Below are 21,390 nucleotides of genomic sequence, written 5' to 3'. Positions count from 1 at the left end.
TTGTGAGTTGAGGACCCGCCACCCACTTAGAGATAAATAAGACACAAGGATACAAGTATTTAGGTTAATGGGCTAAAGGTGACCACAACTTTATTGGTTACAGCATGTGAGTGGTATTGGCTTAGGCATTGGAACAAACAATCTATACATGACTCCACCCCACACAGCGGGGAGTCATTCAAGAGTTAACGAGTGGGAGGAGCTTGTTGATGCAAATACAACTGGAAGCTTCCCCTGACGTCACCAGGGGTCGTGCCATGGCCCTAGCCACCAGCAGGGCATCGGACAGGATCCACAACCGCAGGATTCCTTTAACAGAATACCCCAAAAGGGGAGGGGGAGGTGATGGCCACAACCTGCCCTCCAACACATCACACATATTCCAATGCCTAACCGCCAATACCCGAAAAGTTGTGACGATTTGCCACAAGGTAGGCGATAAACTAAGAGGCTGGTGCCAATTTGCCAAATGGATAAAAATTCCTACCAGGCCCCCTGGGCAACCAGGGCAACCAACCGAAGTCCATAGCAAGGTCAAAAGAATAGATATGACCTAAAAGGAGGGTGGGTGGGTGATCGTTCGACTTCAGGAAGCAGAATGAGGGTCCGGCACTGCCACAACCACTCAAATGCAGCTAGACCCTGCCCCTAAGCCAGTCCTATTGGCTGGCTGAAGGGCCAGGTGTGGCAGCCGGAAAAGCTGGTGCAGGGGGCCGAATACACCCCCCTGCCGACGCGGGAAATGGTTCCCGCTCACAATTCCTTCCCTCAGGTAGGAGGAGAGACTTTAGATATAAGAAAACAGGATTAAGCCAACAAATTCCTCTCTATAAGAACGGTGGTGCATGGCTAAGTCTGACCACATTGGATTTCCATATGGCTTAATTGTCTACCTTCCAAAACAGGCCATTAAGAAACAGCTTAATGACACTGCTAATAATATTTCTGCCACTGAACAGCACCACATCTCTGACAGTGCCCGTCAACAGCTTCTATTTGTCCTTGTTTCTAAAGGAAGCTCATTCAGATGCTCCAAACCAGTAGCAGATGGTCCACAGACTGGTGGTGATCTGCAAACCATCAGCTGCTGGTCATCAACAACTCCACCACAGTTCAGGTTGGGTGGGATGCTTCGGGGACCAAATATGGTATTGGTCCCTGGCATATGGGGTGGGAGGAAATGGCTGATGCATCACATCAGATAGTTTGAGAAGCACCTCCCTAGGCAGCATTCCCACATGAGTGCAGCCATATAGCAGACATAACGTCTGACCAGACACGATCCCACTGATGCTGTATCCCCAACAATTATTTGCCTGGCCATGGGCCATTCGTGTGAATGAGAAGCAGCTTGGCTCATCAGTTCCTGCTGCTTGGTGCACAGGTAAGAAAGCATTCATGTCCTTGGTTCGAGCTGTTTGGTCCCTAACAGGTTCCTCATTTTGCTTCCCCAAAAGTGGATTGTAAATAAGAAGGGAGGAATGCTGTCATTCTGATGTCGGGGTGTGGGTGGGTGTGTCGGGGTCTATCTCAACTGAACAGCCCACTCAATGGATCATGTGGTTTCCAATTCAAGCTCCGCAACATGAAAAAAACTTTATATGCATCGCCTCAGGAATCCTCACAATCCCATAAGGTAGGCCAGTGATATTATCCCTGTAGTGTGAGGAAAAAGCCATGTGTAAGACCACCCAATAAGAGAGATTTAGAGCTAAGACTTGCCTGCTTATTTTCTACTACATAACACCAACCTTTGCCCCAGCAAGATGTTGTTTGTGACAGACAGCAGAGGGATTGTGCCCTACTCCTGCAACAGCTAAGGATATGGGGGGCAGATTTGGCACGGGCGTAGGCATCTCCTGACTGCAACCCCCAGTCCTTCCCAATTCATTCAAAAGTGCCAGATCTTATTGCGCTTCCCAATTAAAGAAAAAGCAGGTTGCCCTTTTTTTGCATGCCGTCGCCAAGACAGGTGCTTCTTCTCTCTGTCGCTAGCGCCTCTGGTTGCTGTTGGGTTAACGTGGTTTGTCCTTTTAATGACTGATGTTTTAATGTATTTTTAATCTCCTGTTGGAAGCCACCCAGAGTGGCTGGGGAAACTCAGCCAGATGGGCAGGGTATAAGTAATAAATTATTATTATTATTATTATTATTATTATTATTATTATTATGCCTGCAAAGCCTCCTGTATTCTCAGTCAATGCACCATAGGCTACAGGCCGGATGGATGCCAAAAGGCTCAATCATCTTTACTTAAAAAAACAAAGCAAGAGAGGGTGTGGCTGTTTGTCCCATGAAGATAATATTGCTATAGTTATTGTGAAGTATTTAAAAAATAAGAAACTGGAACAAATGCTCTTAAAATGCATGGCTGTTTCACAGTACATTGCCAATATAATCTGAAAGCTTTTAATGTCTTGCTTGATTGGGCATGAATCTGTGTTATTCTACAATCCCTTGGGTAGGGTGGGAAACGGAACCATTTCTTGGGGGTGGGGGGAGAAGCCAAACTTATGATTTAGATCAAAATTAAATTGTGCAACTAGCTTCTCATATCCAGCAAAGCTTTATATCCAGTCAACAACATGTAGATTTTTGGAAAGTTCTTAATTTTGGTGGGAGGATACCCCTTTTTCCAACAACATATTTCAAGCTGTACAGAAAGGACTGTCAAAAGCAGTTTGCAGGGCCAAATGTGGAAAAGGTAAACGGGGGGGGGGGGGGGGAGAATCACTATGTTTGCAGAAGGTATTCAGTACACCAAAAAGAACTCTCTGTGTTGTGGCGTAGGACGGAACATGCATGGCTTTAATGCCTCTGGTGCTACTACAACCATAACCCCAGACTTAACAGCATTTACACCAACCAATCACTATCTATTGATCTAGTTTAGACTCAGTACTGAATTCCGTTCAGTGTTATGTGCACAGACCTCAGGCATGCCTGTTTCCTCGTCTCTCCTTCTCCAGCACAGCTAATTACATTTTACCATTAGTCCAAAAACATCCACCCCCCAATAAAGTGTGATGAGTCTTAACTACAGTTTACTGAAACACATTAGTCTCAAACAGCGGTTTGTACAGTTCACTTGTTCCTCTAAACTCTAGTTAAGATTAACTGCAGTTTAGGGTTCCAATACAACACTAAACTGTGACTAGCTGAAAATGGAAGCAAAAGCTTCCAATCCCTTCCTTGCAGCCATGGTGCAAGAGGAGCGTGGAGGGGAAGCAACACATGCCCCAGATTCATGAACAAAACACTACACCACTGTTTAGCGTTATGCTTAGCTAGATGGATCTGGTATAAGAAACCTGTGTTCTTGCAAACTGAAATTAGCACATATGCGCCTGTTACACAGAAGTTACAGAATAATCTTTAATGGTTCTGTGGAAGCCTTTCTTGTACTTAGAAACATATATCCTATTTTTTTATTAAAATTTTTGAAATTTTCCAATTAAAAGAAGAGTTTGGATTTGATATCCCACTTTCCACTACCCGAAGGAGTCTCAAAGCGGCTAACATTCTCCTTTCCCTTCCTCCCCCACAACAAACACTCTGTGAGGTGAGTGGGGCTGAGAGACTTCAGAGAAGTGTGACTAGCCCAAGGTCACCCAGCAGCTGCATGCGGAGGAGTGGAGACGCGAACCCGGTTCACCAGATTACGAGTCTACCGCTCTTAACCACTACACCACACTGGCTCTCAGTGTGGTGTACAAATCATTACATGGTTAAACATTTCATACTCCCCCCCCCTTCCACCAAGGGGAGCAAAAATATCCAAACCCCTCTCTCACAGGAGTACATATAATCATTTCACATTTAACCCTTTACTTTACAAAAATCATTGCTTAATCCCAACCCCCTTCCTGGGCCAGGTATTCATACACCTTACAATTTCATCTTTTAAATTGACTTCCTCAGATCCCCCTTGCTGATTTCAAAGTAATACATAGTTCCCAGTTTTCCTCTCATCTTCTAATCTAATTTTACACCACTTTTCTTTCCTCCTTAACATTTTTATAAACCTTAATATTCCAAAATTAATTACTAACATTTTCTTCTCTACCTCAGCCTCATTATACTTCTGCACTTTCCTTATTCCTAAACCAAAGAAACATATATCCAATTTTAGGGGCAAGCCACTGGTCCATTTAGCTCAGTATTGACCACACTGACTTGCAGGGGCTCTCCAGAGTACAGACTGGAGTCTGTTCCAACCCCAACCTAGAGATGCCAGAATTAAATCTAGGACCTTTTATGTGCAACGGAGCTACATTTCCCTCCACATGAGCATCCTGCTAGTATTATACATTCATGCTGAACATTCAAAAACATTGGCATGCCACTCTGAACACTGAGCTGTGATGACGTACTCCTTATTTCTATACTTCCTTTGACATTTCGTGTTAACCTTGCAGTGCTTCTACAAGTTTCGGATTATATCAGGTACCACTGGGTTTCTTACCATCTAAATGCCAGCTAAAACCTCCTCTTAGTTCAGGGATGCTGATTTGTGAAGCTTGTGCCAATACAAAATTTGGGGCAGCAGTGCCCACATTTGAAGCATTGAATAGTTTTTAAGTGCCCTGGGTTTGGTTCGAAGCATCTTTTAAAGATTAGGCTCCAGACATCACTGGCCTCCTGGCTTCAGTCGCTCGGAGATGCTGAGAGAAGCCCCAGGCAGATCACTGCAAACAATTGAACACTGTCTCTACACCTCTGCATTTGACGGGACATGGTGTTAATAGCCTCCCAGAAGTCTGGTTTTAGTGACATTTACCTCTGACCTCCGTGACCTTAATACCTCCGACCTTCATCCCCCACTGGCTCTTTTAGGTATCGACATTTCAACGGACAGCACGTCCCAATAGTAATGAGCAGTAAATAACCCACGTTGTCCAAAGAAAGAACATCAAATCCTGTCATTAACGCGCCTGCAAAGGGTTGGTTAAAAGTTTAAAGATGTAAATCAGTTGCCAAGTTGCTGGTGAGAAGGACACGAGATGGATGGAGAGGAAATATTGCAAATAAAGGTTTTTAATTAAAAACAAAAAAAGAGGAAGAGAAGACAGACAGTGATTCTCCTGACCTGATCAATTCACAATCTGACCTCTAGCAACTTGCAAATAACCTTTTTAAGAACAAAAGTGAATGACAGCATGTGGCTATAACCCTGGCACAACAGGGTCTCCTTGGTTTAGAGGGAAGAAAATTCTCTCTCTCTCTTTTTCTGTCTGTCAAGAAACAGTAGATTTCTACTCCAATCTTAGCCACATGACTTGAATGTGGGAGTCTCACATTAATACCACACACCACATTTGAACAAACCGTTCCTTGCCTTCATGATGCTGTCTGAAACATTTCCTTAATTTTTTCATTTTAAATCACGATTCATGTTTTTCCAAATATCGCCCAACGTGGCTTATTTTCAAACTAAGAACACATGCAAATATCGCCACAGTCCTTCTTGAACTGCAGGCTCACATTGCCAAAGTTGACAAGTCCATGAGCGCCATCTATGAGGGGAGTACACCTGCCTTGAGTGTAGAAGGTCTCAGACTCAATCCCTGGTGTCCCCAGAAAGGGCCAAGTAAAGCTGATGGCTGAAACTTTGGAGAGCCACTGACAGTCAGGTGTAGACAATATTGAGATAGGGTGTGACTACGATGAAGCGACTTACTAGGTTTCCATGATGGTGGGGCAGGAAGAAGACGGGATGCTGCAACAAATGCAGCTGCCATGTTGAGGAGACAGCACCGTTTGATTCTCCCATCACCCCACTTCCCTTGAGCTGGAGAGTCTCTGTAGCTTTCCTGCTCAGAAAACGGGGGCGATATCATCTGTGTCAGTTATTCTGAGGCACCATACCACCAATCTAAATATTTTATATTTTATTTCTTTACTGGTTTTAGTGAAGTCTCACACACACAAATATTTGGGGATTTTTCCTTCATTGCCTGGGTAGAAAGTAACCACGTATTGTGTGGCATTCAACTAAGCCTTACTCAGAGGAGACCTGTTGAAATCAATGGTCCTGACTCAGGCGTGTTGATAAATTCCAAGGTGGTCTACCCTGAGTCAAAAGCAGCTGCTTACCACCCATTGTTTCTCTTCACAAACTTTTGCCACTGAGCAAGCAATCCAGAAAATGGACAGCTCTTTACAAATATCCAGGGGGCATTGCTAATGGAGCAACTCAGGGGCCCCGATCCTTTTTTCTTCTGCACCTGGAGCCAGACCTCCTGCCTCTTCACCTGGCTTTTTAAAAAACTTTAATTTAAAATAATACGTTGCTTACAGGGTTGCTTTCCCTCTGAAATTTGCTTCTATTTATCTGGAAATAAATTAGCATGTGCAAATGTTATGCAAATATTGGTCACGGGCCTCTCACCTGAATTTTTTAAGGACATAGCAATGCTCGTGCATATCTTACTTTTCTTTGAGGAAGCTCAGAACAGCATACATGGATAACCCTGGCAGTCTCTTATCCAGGCATTGACCAGACTATGATACACTTCTGTTTCTCAGTGTACCCAAATCAGCTACCCTAAGGCCATTATATATCTGTTATCCTACTCGTGGGTATCCCCCATGGAATAGGTAGGAATGCACACATATTCCAAAGCCATCACCTTTGGATGAGAGTGACTTTCACTCTCATGTCCTGTATACCACATTGCATCAAGCATCTGATGTGCTGACAGAATGAATGCAGACATATTTAAAACAAATCCTGCTTGCTTTCTGTAAGTATAGCTGTAACAGCCTGTCAACACAGATGGCTAATCCTCCCAAAATGACCAGCTTTTAGATATATAATGCTCTTAGATCTACCATAGAAAGCACTATTCCTTATAATGTTCCAGATGGATTTTTTTTTTACCCTGAGAATCTTAGCTTTCTCTTTTGAAAACAACAACAACAACAACAACAACAACAAGCCACTAGTCCTCATGGTGTCCATTTGCAAACAGCTCCAAAATTCTGACAAGACAAGACTGAGCACATGCTGAAGTCTTTATACCCATGGACACATCTAGTTTCCTTAAACTATTTATTTTTCTTCTCTTCCTTCTAGCATGGATTTGAATAGTTATATTAGCAAGTGTGTGCCTCCCCAATTCCCCAAAGGCTTCACTTTAAAATATGCTTTAACATTTACTTTCCTGCTTCCGCAAATTAAGTCGCAAACTCTCCCACTTCCAGACACAAAAGCAATATAGACACTACCTCTCTGCAAATTCGCTTTCAAACTTGCCATTTCATGGCATGACATACTGCTGTTGGGTTTTCCTGTTTGCCATGGGCCTAGCACAGTGCTATTTTTCTAGAAAAAGAGTCGGAACTCACAATGAACTCCCTCATTCTTTTAGAATGCCAATGGCACCCACCAGAGAGGTGCCTGAACTGAGTTCCAGTGTGTTTCCCCTGGGGAAAAAAAGCCCTGGGCCTAACATATCATCATTCTTCCACCAACATTTTCTTTAGTAACTGTTTTCTCCAGGTGTCTTCTGGACTCACAGACAGGAGGCATCTCAGAAGATCACCAAACGCCTGACAACTTTTGCCCCACCAAACAAGGCCAGGATTAGTCCATACAACAGGTATGTACTTTCTGCTATTAACATGATGGACCTATAAGCACCACCTTATATTAGAAGCCTACAGACCTCTACACATATCTACATGCTTCCAGCTACTATCCAGAACACACCACAAAATCCATGGGCTACATCCAAGCTCTAAGGTACAACCCTATCTGTTCTTCTGGTCCATTCAACGGAGATGTACATCTTACGGGTTTCTCAGACGATAACACCCATCCAGTAAAGTAAAGAAGCAGATTAAGTAGGTCAAATTGGTATCCAGGAATTGCATATTACAGGGCAGAATAGTGACAGAACACCATTTGTTGTCATGTATCACCAATGTACCATTAAGGATCCATAGCCATTTTTGGACAAGGGTACTTCCTTCTCACCGGCTTTGAGTGGCAGGACAGCCCTCACTTAAACACCCCTAAAACTAAAACTGCTACTCACCAGCAACAACAGGTCACATAATGGAGACACGAAAACAATGACCAGGTGCTGCAACAGATCACAGAATCATAGAGTTGGAAGAGACCACAAGGGCCATCCAGTCAGACCCCCTGCCAAGCAGGAAACACCATCAAAGCATTCCAAGATGGAAATGCCATATCGATCCCTATATATCAGAGATAGGCATGGCCCCCCCCCACCCCGCTCTCAGGAACTCAGTTCCGGCACCTATCAGGTGGATGCCATTGCCATTCTAAGAGAATGTGGGAGGTGTTCGTAGTGAGTTCTGGTACCTCTTTTTCTAGAAAAATAGCTTGGAATGCTTGGGAGAATGGGGTTCAAGTCCTCACTCGGCCATGAAGTTCACTGGACCAGTGACCACTACTCGCCTCACAGGGTTGTAGCGAGGATAACATGGAGAGAAGGAGAATCATGTATGCCACCTTAAACGCCTTGGAGGAAAGGTGGGATATACCGGTAAATGTAATCATCAGCATCCCCATCTTCCAGGGGGCTGTAGGAAGAGGCTGGTTGGCATATTCTTGTGAGTGAATGGGAAAAGACAGAGACTCTCTGCCAAAGGGTACTATTTCCTTCCCTGGTAACTGGTGCAGATGACTGGCTGACCTTAGGGCCTATGGGTCTGGTAGATATGCTGTCTACACTACTCATTTATGTAAGTTTTATACCTCTTTAAAAGGCCCATCCACACTTCCATCTGCCCACTGCTTTCCCCTGGGGAAACCTGAAGTTTAGCACTGAATCAGAGCAAATGGCAACTGGGTATTCCAGGGAATACTGCTTGCTCTGATTTATTGCTAAAGAGAAGGCTTTCCAGGGAAAGGTGACATGCCAAAGGCAGAACTGCTCAGACCCATGCCTAGAAAGCACAGGTGTGGGTGAGCCCTCACTCAAATGCCATGGTTCCCAATGTGGGGCTCATGCCCCATAGGGGGGCAATTTGATTTTTTAAGGGGGGCAATTTGGAGCCTGTTTAGACCAGGTAATGGCCTTTTAGGCTTCCTCCACACGAATAGGAGTTCACTTTATTTTTTGAATAATAAGAATTAAATGTCACGGGGTGGGGCATCAGGATTTTAGAGGTGCTTAGGTGGGGCATGGCCAAAAAAAAGTTGGGAACCACTGCTGTAATGGTATATCCCAAAGATTCCTGAGAATTCTAGTTTGATAAGCTGCTAGCCACTTCTTCACACACTGCTACAGTTCCCAGAATTATCTGGGGTGAGAGAATGACAGTCAAACCATTTTAACCCACGGGATATGTTGAGCAAAACAGGAGGAAAAATAGCATTTCTCCCCCCAATCATGCATTATTTCTCATACAAACAAAACAAAAGCCATCCACATAGTCACATGTGGAAAACAGGAGCTATGAAGCATAACTGATGTGTACAAACCACTCTGACGTGGTAGAAGTGTGCATGCCTGCCAAATGCTATTTTTGTTCCCCTGGCCTTCCATGGCACAGGACACGCAGAGCAGGCTCCTTCCATTAAGCAGGAATTCTCACCATTGTCTGCAAAGCTCCCCTGATGCTCAGTGGCACTGCATGGCATCCCAGAGTATAGATTTTTAATTGCTTGTCAGCATGTATTTACTGAGTCTCGGAAACATTTCAACAACCAAAAGTTGGAGAAACCTGGATGAAAATCAGTTTGCATTAATTGCAAATGAAAAGACCCCCCAAGAGACTTTTCATATCTTTCAAGGAGTTATTTGATGCAGCAGCCATCAAATAACTGACCTGGATATTGAAGATAGATTGCAAAGGATGAAACTTGATGACAGAGAAGCAAGGCAGTGATGCAGAGTGAAACATATTCTCAGTATGTGTATCTGGTCTGAATTAGGGTTCATTATTATTTTTTACCAACAAGTAATTTAGTGTTGTTTGCCTTCTATAAGCTCCCCCCCCCCATGTTTAGGTCATGTATCTCCATGTTATGACTTCTTACAGATATTATAGTGTATGGTGAGTGACCAGCATGTTGATTCAATCACTGAAGGACCACATCGTCCAGCTGGAAGAAGGGAGTAAATCCTTGTTTCGCTTCCTCCTAGCAGGGTGGATAAGTGGAATCCTCGTGGGAATTAGGGGGAGCTTTGTGCTTGTAAAGTAATGGTAGGTCAAAACCCTTGCAAGGGTTAATGAGGACATCCTGCTTCAAGACTTGTCTGTCTAACAGTAGCAACCAATGTTTGGAAGTCCCCTTGTTAGTGTTGTAGCTGAAGAATGGTTAAGTATATAAAGCTATATCACCATTCCCCAAGCTGGTGCCCTCCAGACGTTGCTTGCAGTAAACTGTAATATGCATTAATCTGGTTTACGGATGTATGTAGCTGTCAGTTTCAGTTTCTCTCCGTTTCTCATTTATTCCTTTGCTACATTTTTGCATCAAGTTCGTGATTTGAAGAAAAAAAAGTCCTAGTGAAAATTTATCAGTGTTTTAGTGCACACTTCTCCTAGACGCATTTTTGTATCCAGTCTTGCCAAATATTTTGCAAACAATTTTTGCATTTTGAACTGCACTTTGTCCCTAACCTATGTATCCCTATACACGTCTTTTGGTTGAAGAACCTCATTGCAAAACTTGGAAAGGTGTGAACCTTGAAGGATAGCTGTGTTTCAGTTTGCATACTGGAAGTTGAAAGCACTCGATTTGTATTAAATTGAAAGCCCAGCCAAATTTCTCCCCCTTCTGTAATCTGGTCTGCTACTGCCATGCAGCTAATGAAACTTTACCATCTTTACATGGTAAAGTTCTCTGTTCTACTACAGTTGCCAAATTCAAAAGCTGTGCACATGCAATGTGAAATGTAGCAAGCATTACTGTCCACTCTTATCATCTTCATGTCTTGGATGGATACAACAAGAATGTCCTGGAATTTAATCTCTTCTGGGAGAAGGAAATTTGGAAGGAAAAAAGTCTCATTGGTGATGGTGGCAAAACAACACTTAGGACCCAAGCACTATTCCAAATCATGAGATTAAGCAATCGTCCAAAAAGTACACACTGCACATTTAGCGAGGAAGAACAACATACAATAACAAAGGACAAACATTCATGTAATAAAGAATGTTAAAGCAGATTCTGGCTTTCAACACACACACACACAGTTCTAGGAGAACCTCCCAGGTGTTAAAAACTAGAATTAAGACACTAGTTTTACGTGAACATGACATGGCCAGAACATATAGTCACGTCCCTTCAATCCCCAGCTGCTGGGAACAGCTGCGCTTCCAAAGGGAATGAGGGACGTACAAAAATATCAACCAATTTCATACATGTACAAATAGTCAAAATTCATATGCAAAACCCTTTCTAATCCAAGGTTGGCACAACCAAACAACTCAAGAGGTCAGCTGGAGTTGCTGCACTTTAAAGCAGGGTGAGCCGGTGACCCTCCAGATATTGTTGGACTACAACTCCCATCATTCCTCACTATTGGCAATGCTGACTGTGGCTGATGGGGTTTGGAATCCAACATCATGCGAGGCTGCATGTTCCCCACACCTGGTTTAAGGGCATCACCCTAATCTCAATATAGAGAAAATGGTAATGATTAAAGAGGTCTCCAGTGTTTGAGGTCTAAGGTTTACAGGTTCAAATAAAAAAAACTATATAACACATTTTTCATTTATGGCATTGTAATGATGCTCCATTTGTAAAGTTTCCTGTTTAACCTCAAACCACACCAACAAGATGTCAACAAACTTGTCTTCTCCTGTGTTTTGGATCAGTTGTCAAAATAATTTGCACATTAGCCAGTTTATCCAAGCACAGTCCAAGAAAAAGCAGAGGCCAGCTTAATGTTTTCCTTGTGTAGCTATATCAAGGGTAATACAAGAATAAATTTGGATCCCGGAAGAAGATAAATGAATATTGCATTCCTTGACCATTACACAAGGTCTCTCAAGTTCAATGCAATGGGAGGGCCCAAAATGTATTCAAGTAAATGAAAAATACACACACAAAGACATGTGGATCCCATATTTTCCTTCTGCAGACTCCTTCCGTTGGAGTTCTGCTTTGCCAAAGGAAGGGGATCTTGCAGAATGAAGAGAAGAGATAGTAGACCTGTAAATACAACCTTTTGCATTTCTCAAAATAAGAATTTAATATTCAAGGCTGAATCTTGAACACGGATGATATATGGTTCTCTCCCCCCAGCAAATTATATATATATATGTTATCCTGATTTGACAGCAGATGTGTAGTGTAGTGTTTGCAGAAAATGAACAAACTAATTCACTTCCTAAATAGTTGGAATGGCAGAATTCATTCCATTGACTCTTCCTTGGAAATATGGACATATAGTTAAACTTCAATGACTTAATGGGGAGTCAACATTGTTAGGGTACTTCCCAATGAGCTAGAATCAGGAACTTTGGGAATGGGCACTCCAAAGTAAGCTGGTCATTTGAAAAACAAAACAAAACTGGAAAGTGGATATTTACTGTAAAGGTAAAGGTAAAGGGACCCCTGACCATTAGGTCCAGTCATGTCAGACTCTGGGGTTGCGGCGCTCATCTCGCGTTACTGGCTGAGGGAGCTGGCGTACAGCTTCCAGGTCATGTGGCCAGCATGACAAAGCTGCTTCTGGCGAACAAGAGCAGTGCACGGAAACGCCATTTACCTTCCCGCCGGAGCGGTACCTATTTATCTACTTGCACTTTGACATGCTTTTGAACTGCTAGGTGGGCAGGAGCTGGGACCGAGCAACGGGAGCTCACCCCGTCGCGGGGATTCGAACCGCCGACCTTCTGATCAGCAAGCCCTAGGCTCTGTGGTTTAACCCACAGTGCCACCCATGTCCCAGATATTTACTACTTTCTGCCTAAACAGAGGGCCTTTTTTTTGTCCTGCCCGCAACTGCAGCAGCAGCAGCAACAACAACATAACACTCCCCTTGGGGAAGAGTGAATAAGGCCAATAATTGTCAGAAAAGTCCCAATATGTCAACTGGAAATGATGCATAACATTTTCTGCTAGAAAATAATGATGTTTTAGTATAATTTGTTTCTGGGTAGAAAACAACGCCTTGAACTTCATTTGCTGTAAGTGGGGCAGCCTGCTAGGACTACCTGCATCTAGTTTCACTGAAGACCACTGGCATCTGTTACCGAATCCCTTTTCTCTAATAGTGTAAGGGCTGGGTTTCAGCTGGTGGGGTACAAAAAGAATCAAAGAGGCCTGCTTGCAACAATTTGAGAAGGGGTGGTCCCGTGGCTGAGCACGCCAATATCATGTTTGGTGCATCTTATTCCAGCAAAGCACCTTAGAGCCCACTTGGGATGTAAGAACTCTACTGCCTCTTCAAACAGACTGTGTTGTGGGCCTGAAGGATAGTGAAGTGAGCGTCTAGGCTTGTTGAATGCAAGATTCATTGGGCAACAATGAATGATGGGGAAATGTAGGTCAGAAGCTATTAACTAAGGTTTGATTTCCCCTCATCAGTTTTGTTCTTTTAGATCTACCTGATCCTGCAAACTAATGGCCTCATTTTTCATCATCCCCATCTATAAAATTGCATTCAAAACTAATGCATTTGCTGCATTTCAGTTCAGCTGTCAAAATGCCTTTACGTGTACTTTGTTATCTAACTGATGTGCCCTCCACTGTACTTAAATCTATGAATACACACTACGTTCTAAGCTCATTTTTGCATCTGATGAATCAGTCTGTTGGGCATGAAAGTTTATGAAATAAAAAACAAGTTACGTCCAAACTTCCAGTTATAGAGAAATACATTAGGGCTGGCAATTATCATCTCCCCACTGAATCTTCTAAGTGGTGCATTGTTGAAAAGACATGTAACAAGACATCACCAGCTTGCATTCCCCCACCCACTTCAAGCGGGAAGCAGTGAAATGGTGTCTGGAAGTAGAAATTTCAACTACATGTTACCAGAGAGTTGAAAAATGATGCATGGCTCAGCAGCACCCATGCATCTCCCTGTAATGAATTGAATGAAAGTACCGTAAGTTGCGTTGGGACTTACATCTAAGTATAACAAGCTATAAACCACTTAACTGAGACGTGATGGTACAAATTAACAGAGCAGTTTGACTGAACACCTATCAGTGGAAACAATCTGTCGCTGTATAAAGTGCCAGAGGTCTCGAACCAGATGTTCAGACTTGGCTCACTATGCCAGAAAGGGGAAATCACTGGTGCCGTAAGCTAGCTATCCACTGCTGCCAATATGGGCCAGGAGGAGGTACTGCAGCTCATTCAGAGGTTTGTCATGGGGTTCAAGGGGCGTTATAGCTGGTCCATATTGCCAAATCCCAAGCAAGTCCTGCTGATTTCCTGTTACTCCCCAAAGTATGTGAGCGCAGGACCACAGACTTAGGTGCAGAATAGGGAACATCCAGAAATGTTAAACACCACTCTATTTGTGAGCAGTTTCTTTATGCAGAGAGTGTCCAGTCATTGCTGTAGAGGTGCAACCACTGCCAAGGAGTCAAGCTGACTGGCTATGTTGCTGGTGAGCAGTGTGGGGCTATGCTTGCATACCTGGCTACTGGGTAGATAGCCCTAGTCACTCCTGGACGAATGTCCCATCTGTCCAATGGAAGGCCATCCTTGGAGGTGAGAAGCAAAGAGGAACTAGCACAGCAGGCACCCTAACAGTATGGAATGAAAGTGAGCTGCTTCCATGCACTGGCAGGCCTAGCTCACCCTGCCCTGATCTGTTACAATTAACCTAGTTTGGCCTAGCTTTGGCGGCCTGACAGAGACAATCATGGATCTCGCAGCCTTTATCTGATAGCTCTGACAACACTGTGCTGTTCTGGCAATACGAAAAGCAATTCCCTCCACCCATTTATTCATGATGGACAAGAAGAGGATTCTCAGCTCAACCCCTGCAGTTGCCTGTAGGCCTGTCCTTGTAACACTAAAGCACACCCGGTGGATTTTAATTTTTTATTATATTTTTATTAAGCACCCTCGACCTTTGTGATGAATCTGCCTCCAAGCTTCAAGGAGTAGAGCAGCTGGTGAGTGTTTAGTGACCTTCTCCGTCAGCCATTCTATCTTTCGGGGCTTCAAATTGATTTTCTGTGTCTTGGCATGCAGCTGAGTATTCAAAGTGTCCCCTGCGGGCTGAGAGCACACACAGAGAAGAGGCATAAACCACATGGAGCCGTAGCAACACCACGGCCAGCAGTTTCTAAGAGAGAGTTGAACGAGTGGATCTCAGAGAGCCCTGCACCACCATCCTCAGCACAAGAGAAAATATGCTTTTCTAGGTGCTGTTTTTGTCATCACCAGGCAGCCATACAGCATCCTTTTCATCAGCATCATCCCACAGTATTATCTACACTAGTGACCAAAACTGTGGAAACCTTTTGGGGTAAGTGTATTTCCGAGGTTTGATGGCTCATACCACCACTTATTTTTTGAGTAGTGCCATAAAATTATATATCACTGGAAAGATAATTTAATGAAGAATGCAATGCAACAAAGTTAGTTCAATTATCTGTATTCTATCAAAAGTTATAGCCAAATAATCAGAAAAAAGGTTGAGATGCTGTAGCTTCCCTTCATTTGAATGTAGCCAATGAACACGAGTGTTTAGAGTGTTCCTTCAGACAGCGATCTCCGGATTGTGTAAACAAGATTTATCCTCCTGGAAGCTCACAGCCACCTAGGAGGTACTTTAGGCTGTGAGAAGGTGAGTTTACACAGGCGAGTGGAGATTTGAATGCAGATCTCCCTGCTCTGAATCAGCTCTCTATCCAATGCAGCACACACTGCGACTAGAATGGTTGTCCCCCCTTTCCATTTTGGCATGCCATACAAGAGGAAACATGCAAGGCAAGCTCCCTTCATGCAACAGTATTACCTTTTTTCCTTGCTCTGGTTTAACTTCAGCAGCTAGCTTGATTCTGATGGTTTGCTACAGAAATCCTGTCCCTAACTGACTTTGCCTGATGTTACTGTTTCTGAAAACTGTCACAAAGCAGCCAGGAGCAAATACTACATGCAACATGACATCATCCGAAGCCAAATGCTGCCCCTGAAATATAGAAGCGCTTTCCATGAGCACCAGAGGGTAAAATATGTTAGTGCTTTCATTTAAATTGCATTAGTTGCACTATCCATCCTTTTATATGGCAGAAGACAGCAGCAGAGATTTGTCAGAGCATGTTGGGGGGCATAGCTGTCAAGTTTTGGATTTGAAAATAAGGGATCAGCAGTCTCACCTATCCCGGGGACAGTCACATGTCAGTGGTGGGCGGAGCAAGAAGCAAAAGTGGGCGGGGCAGCAATGTAAACTCCAAGCGGGCTTGGGCTCGGAGCGGAGCAAAGAGGAGGGCAGCCAGCAAAGAGGAGAGCAGCCATGTGCTCCGCGCAATGGAGCCCCTTCGTCTTCTTGTCTTATCCCATCAAAACAGGACAGGAAGCAGCAGCTGCTGAAAGGCAGCCAGGCTCCGCCAGCCAGCTAACCCTATTGGCCGGCTGAGGGTCTCAACGGCAACAGATAGGGGCTGATGCAGGGGGAGAAATACACCCCCCTGTAAGCAAGGGAAACGGCTCCCACTTGCTTTGAGGGCTGAGGCTTTTCTCTCCAAGTAGGCGAGGTCTTCCCACCCAGTCCCTGGCCAGCAGGGGAGGAGCTGCTTCCATTAAAAACAGGAAATTTAAGGGAAATAAAAAATAAGGGAGAGCAGCCGGAAACTGCTTAAAATAAGGGAGAATCCTGGGGGAAACGGGATACTTGACAGCACTGGGGGGAGAGGCAGGAAAGCAATAGAAGATAAACCCCCATATATCTCAAATGTTCCTAGCAGAGGCTGTATCAGGGATTGCGAAGTTGCTGGCCCTTATGATACCTAAGGGTTTTTGTCTGCCCTGGGGCCTCACAGTACACTGCTATGATAATGAGAACAAGTACTTGGTAGGATGTCCAACTTGCAGATCTCTTTACCCATAAAGCTCACTGGGTTACCTTGAGTCAGTTACTGTCTCACAGCCTAACACAGCCCTAGCTCAGTCATAGAGCACATGCCTTGCATGCAAAACATCCCAGATTCAATCCCTGGTAAGGCTGGGAAATCTCTTTCCTGAAACCCACAAAAGCTTCTGGTCTGGTCTGGCTCAATATGAGGCAGCTTCCTGTCACAGATAGGACAAAGAAGGCTCCGATCATTCCCTTTAAAAGTACAGTGCAACAAAATGACCACAGAAGTCATCTTCAGCTTGAAAGAGGGTTCCCTGGGGTTGAGTCTTGGCATGCATTTCTAAGAAGAGGAGGAGGAGGAGGAGGAGGAGGAGTAGTTTGGATTTGATATCCCGCTTTTCACTACCCGAAGGAGTCTCAAAGCGGCTAACATTCTCCTTTCCCTTCCTCCCCCACAACAAACACTCTGTGAGGTGAGTGGGGCTGAGAGACTTCAGAGAAGTGTGACTAGCCCAAGGTCACCCAGCACAGCAGCATGTGGAGGAGTGGAGACGCGAACCCGGTTCACCAGATTACGAGTCTGCCGCTCTTAACCACTACACCACACTGGCTCTCAAATGTGGATTACCTCTCAAATGTGGATTACCTACCCAAAGCACCAATGAAGGTGATAACTAAATATGTGCTGTCTCTCATGTGCACGCCAAGACGCATCTGGACAGACAAAACTTGAGACCAACACCTTTAACCATCGTCTGCAGCAACTTCCAACACTACCACCGTTCAAGCTGCATAGAATCAGCTGTGCTGTAATGTCCTCATTTGCCTGTCTCATGAGGTCAAGCCTGCAGAAGCAAGCAAGAAAAAGCAAGAAACCTGGAGCAAAAGCACGCAATGCAGTTCTTGCGTGGAGTACAAGGGTGGGGAGGGGGACAAAGCCGCACACATGCCTTCGGCCCATTTACCTTGCAAACCACAGGGATTCACTGATCTGTTCGGCAGCTGAAAGACAATCCCTGTGTACATCAGGAAACCTAATGCCAGGGTTGGCATGCTTCTGAACACAGGGGGAGGAGCTTTCTTTATTATCTGAATTATGGGGTTGAAATGGAAGAGGAAGAGGAGCTACACAGCAGGGCTGTAGTATCATTTCTTTTGGATGACTGCAATTTCCAGAAGGAGCCAGCCAAGTACTTCCTTCCCTTGTGGCAAGTGGACTGGCTAAACGTTTTCAGAACTGTTTATATTTGTCTACCTTTGAAGCTACAACTGGATGCACACTTACTTGTGAACAAGCCCTATGGTGACTTCTGTGTAAGCATTCATAGGTCATAGTCATCAATTGACCATTATACCCTTACTGGTTAAAATGTCTTATTTTTATTCCCAGCACAAGGCCATCTATTTGCAGACTTTTTAAAAAAATGTCATTCCACCACCACTGAGGAACACTCTTGACTGCAGTCTAGGCATGCACTGGTTTGGCGCAGTAGTGCAACCGGGGCATTTTTTTTTAGGCAGAACTCAGTTCTGGCACCTCTCAGGTGGACACCATTGCCATTATAAGAGGACAAAGGAGGCATCCATGGTGAGTTTTGGCACCTCTTTTTCTAGAAAAAATAGCACTGAGTGCAACTGAAAACTGGAGTGACCCAGCATCTTACTGTTTCCCATGCGAAACCTTCTGATAATGACCTTGAACCAGAATCATCTGCCAAAGGGACTTTATCACCTCAGAGCCCTTTGGATGTAAAGACTGTGAGGGAAATGACCAAATACATCTCTGAGAAGTTACCAGTCTCCCAACATGGAAAAAGGTGCTCAGTCTTTTCAGGCAAGTAGTCTGAGGGCTCATTCACACTTCTGCTTGTATTGTGCCTGCTCCTTTCCCAGAGAAAATTTGTTCCGCTTTAGTACTAAAGATGAGGTGTCAAACTGGAGAAAACCCGAATTGCTGTTTACTCTGACTGAGCGCTAAAGAGCAGCTTTCCCTGGGAGAAAGCAACGAAACAAGAGGTAGGGTCGATAAGCCTGAATCTCCCCAGTACACCATCCAAGGCTGTTTGCTGTGCTAGGGGAAGGCAGAATGCACAGTGTAAGTCAACCAGAAGCAGCTCCTTCAAATTTTCTGCCCCTTCACTCTGGCAGTCATCAAGTCCAGAAGGATACTTTTAATCTGTGCATCTGGGCAGATCATAGTCTCTGGGAACTGTCCAAGGTCCTGCACAGCTTTGATCCACTTGCTTGGCCCTGTTTCCTGCTGATGAACAACTTTGCTCAAGTTCAATTCTTTGCTGGAGAGCAACCAGGCCAGAAAAGGATAACAACAAAATACAACAAAAGCAATCTATTGGTTACTTGAGAAGCTTATGTGTGATCTAAGAGTGGCAACCCAGCACCCTCTGCAACATATCAAGGGACCCTGAAAGACACCAATGCACCACACAAGACAGACATATTGGGGGCAGCAACAGGTGTTGGGCTGACAATATACTTCTGCAAATCTGTAATATTAGTGTTGACTAATATTTGGAATTCTTGTTGAGTAGCGCTGCAGGCAGGATTTAATTTTAGCTGCTGCTCACCAGGCTGAGCAGAAAAGCTTGCCTTTGTTGCCAAGGCTCAGTTCTAGTATATGTGGAATCATAATAAAGAAGAGATAGGAGGCCTATTAAGAGCAGAGTTCATGTTTCACATACTGAATGTCCTGGGTTCAGTCCCTGGCATGTCCTGTTTCAAGAATTATCCCTTGGAGAGACACTACCAGTTTCAAGGCACAGAGCCTCTAACTCGCTTCAGTCATTTCCACATATCCAGGGTTGTGAATCATAGCTCGCATGCCCCATCCATAGTACAACAAAGATAAAAAAGACACACTGTGAGATGCCTTGCTCATTCACCAAACAGAGAAATCAAACCCAGCCATACACAGCACACTAGATTAGCACAGTATATCCTTGTTGCATTGAAACCTACACACACACACACACACACACACACACACACACAAAATGTAAGTGTCCCAATCTAGCCTTGTTGCACTGACTTCTTTACAACAGGAACAATATTTGCTGGTTTCATACCCTAATTTTGCTGCTGTGACCCAGTTCACATGCAGTTCTGTGCTGTGGTTGATCTGTTTCCTCCCTTCCCCTCCCCCCCCAGCAGAGTGAACCACTAAACAGATTTGGTTGTTGCTGATAACTGGAGAGGCACATCCAACAGCAAACCAATTGGGTAAAGAGCATGTCAACAGGAATAGCAATCAAAGTGCAGTTAAGGGTTTTGTAGGTTAGAGGGCAAAATAAATTCAAGTTGAGTAGCTACTGTACACAGTAGCCCTCTGTGAGTGACAGGAATGGAAAATAATTCCCTAGGAAACAACTACGGGGAGGAGTTTTTTTTCTGTGTATGCTCTGATTAATCTCATCTGTTTGTTTTCCTGGAAACTGGATGTCCCAGATGCCGTTGTCTCTATTATGAAAGTTTATCTGGTCTGGTTTGATCCTGATCCTCTACAATTTGCTTCCACTAACCGTTATTTTCCTAATGATCTTTTTAAACTGTTAAGCTACATATATCATACCAATTTCTTGGGGGGGGGGGGACGACGACTGTGTGACCTGTAGTGAAATTCAGAATGCTCCTTGTAAAGGTCCCTGTTGCCTTTTACACTGTTTTCTCAAAATGCTAGCAGCAACAACCCAGGCAAATTACCATTTCTAGACATACATGTGCTCGCACTCGCACTCAGTCGCTGCATGTTACAGCAATTATTGAAATGCCCCCCTTGAAACCATATCATCATCATTTCATGCATTTTAAAGGCAAATTATGCATGCACTATATGAATTTTCCTAACGTGTCACACCGTACTTCACTAAATCCATTTCACTTTGGAACATATTTTACAGATTATGCATTGCTACCCAAAAACCTCAATAAGGATAATCAGCATTCAGAAGGCAATTCATCATGACATTTACAAGCTAACTCAACAAGCATCGTTTATGAGCTATGCTGCCATATATATCTATATATCTATATAGATATGGAAAATAGCATTTATATTCTCTCTCTCTCTCTCACACACACACACACCCTATGATGATCCTTTAAGTACATTCCAAATAAAGCAGAGTTAAAGAAAATTAACATCCTGACTGTGAACAGAAATGGGGCACATTTTCACATCCCTACAGAAATTATGCATTGTGAAAAGGTTCTCAGCAAGTGAGAGAGAGTGTAGGCTAGCTACCGGTTCATCTACAGAGTGTTCTGCACATCTGCTTGAATCTAGTCCAGGGAAAAATATCCTCAGTCCCAAAAAGCAACTCAGCAAATGGAAGCAGGGAAAGAAAACAATGCTCATCTCAGCTTCTCCCAGCACTTTAAAAAGAGAAAGTGCCAAAAA

General features: G+C 44.0%; 1 protein-coding gene across 5 annotated transcripts in view; it reads right to left on the bottom strand.

Annotated features, from left to right (window-relative positions):
* The window catches only part of LNX1 (ligand of numb-protein X 1), an 86,355-nt gene that overhangs the window by 40,276 nt on the left and 24,689 nt on the right, over nt 1-21,390 (bottom strand). The window lies entirely within an intron of this gene.

This window comes from Lacerta agilis, chromosome 9 (genome assembly GCF_009819535.1).
Source record: "Lacerta agilis isolate rLacAgi1 chromosome 9, rLacAgi1.pri, whole genome shotgun sequence".
Taxonomy (NCBI): domain Eukaryota; kingdom Metazoa; phylum Chordata; class Lepidosauria; order Squamata; family Lacertidae; genus Lacerta; species Lacerta agilis.
Note: the sequence above shows the minus strand (reverse complement) of the source record. Positions and strands in the feature narration are given on the sequence as shown.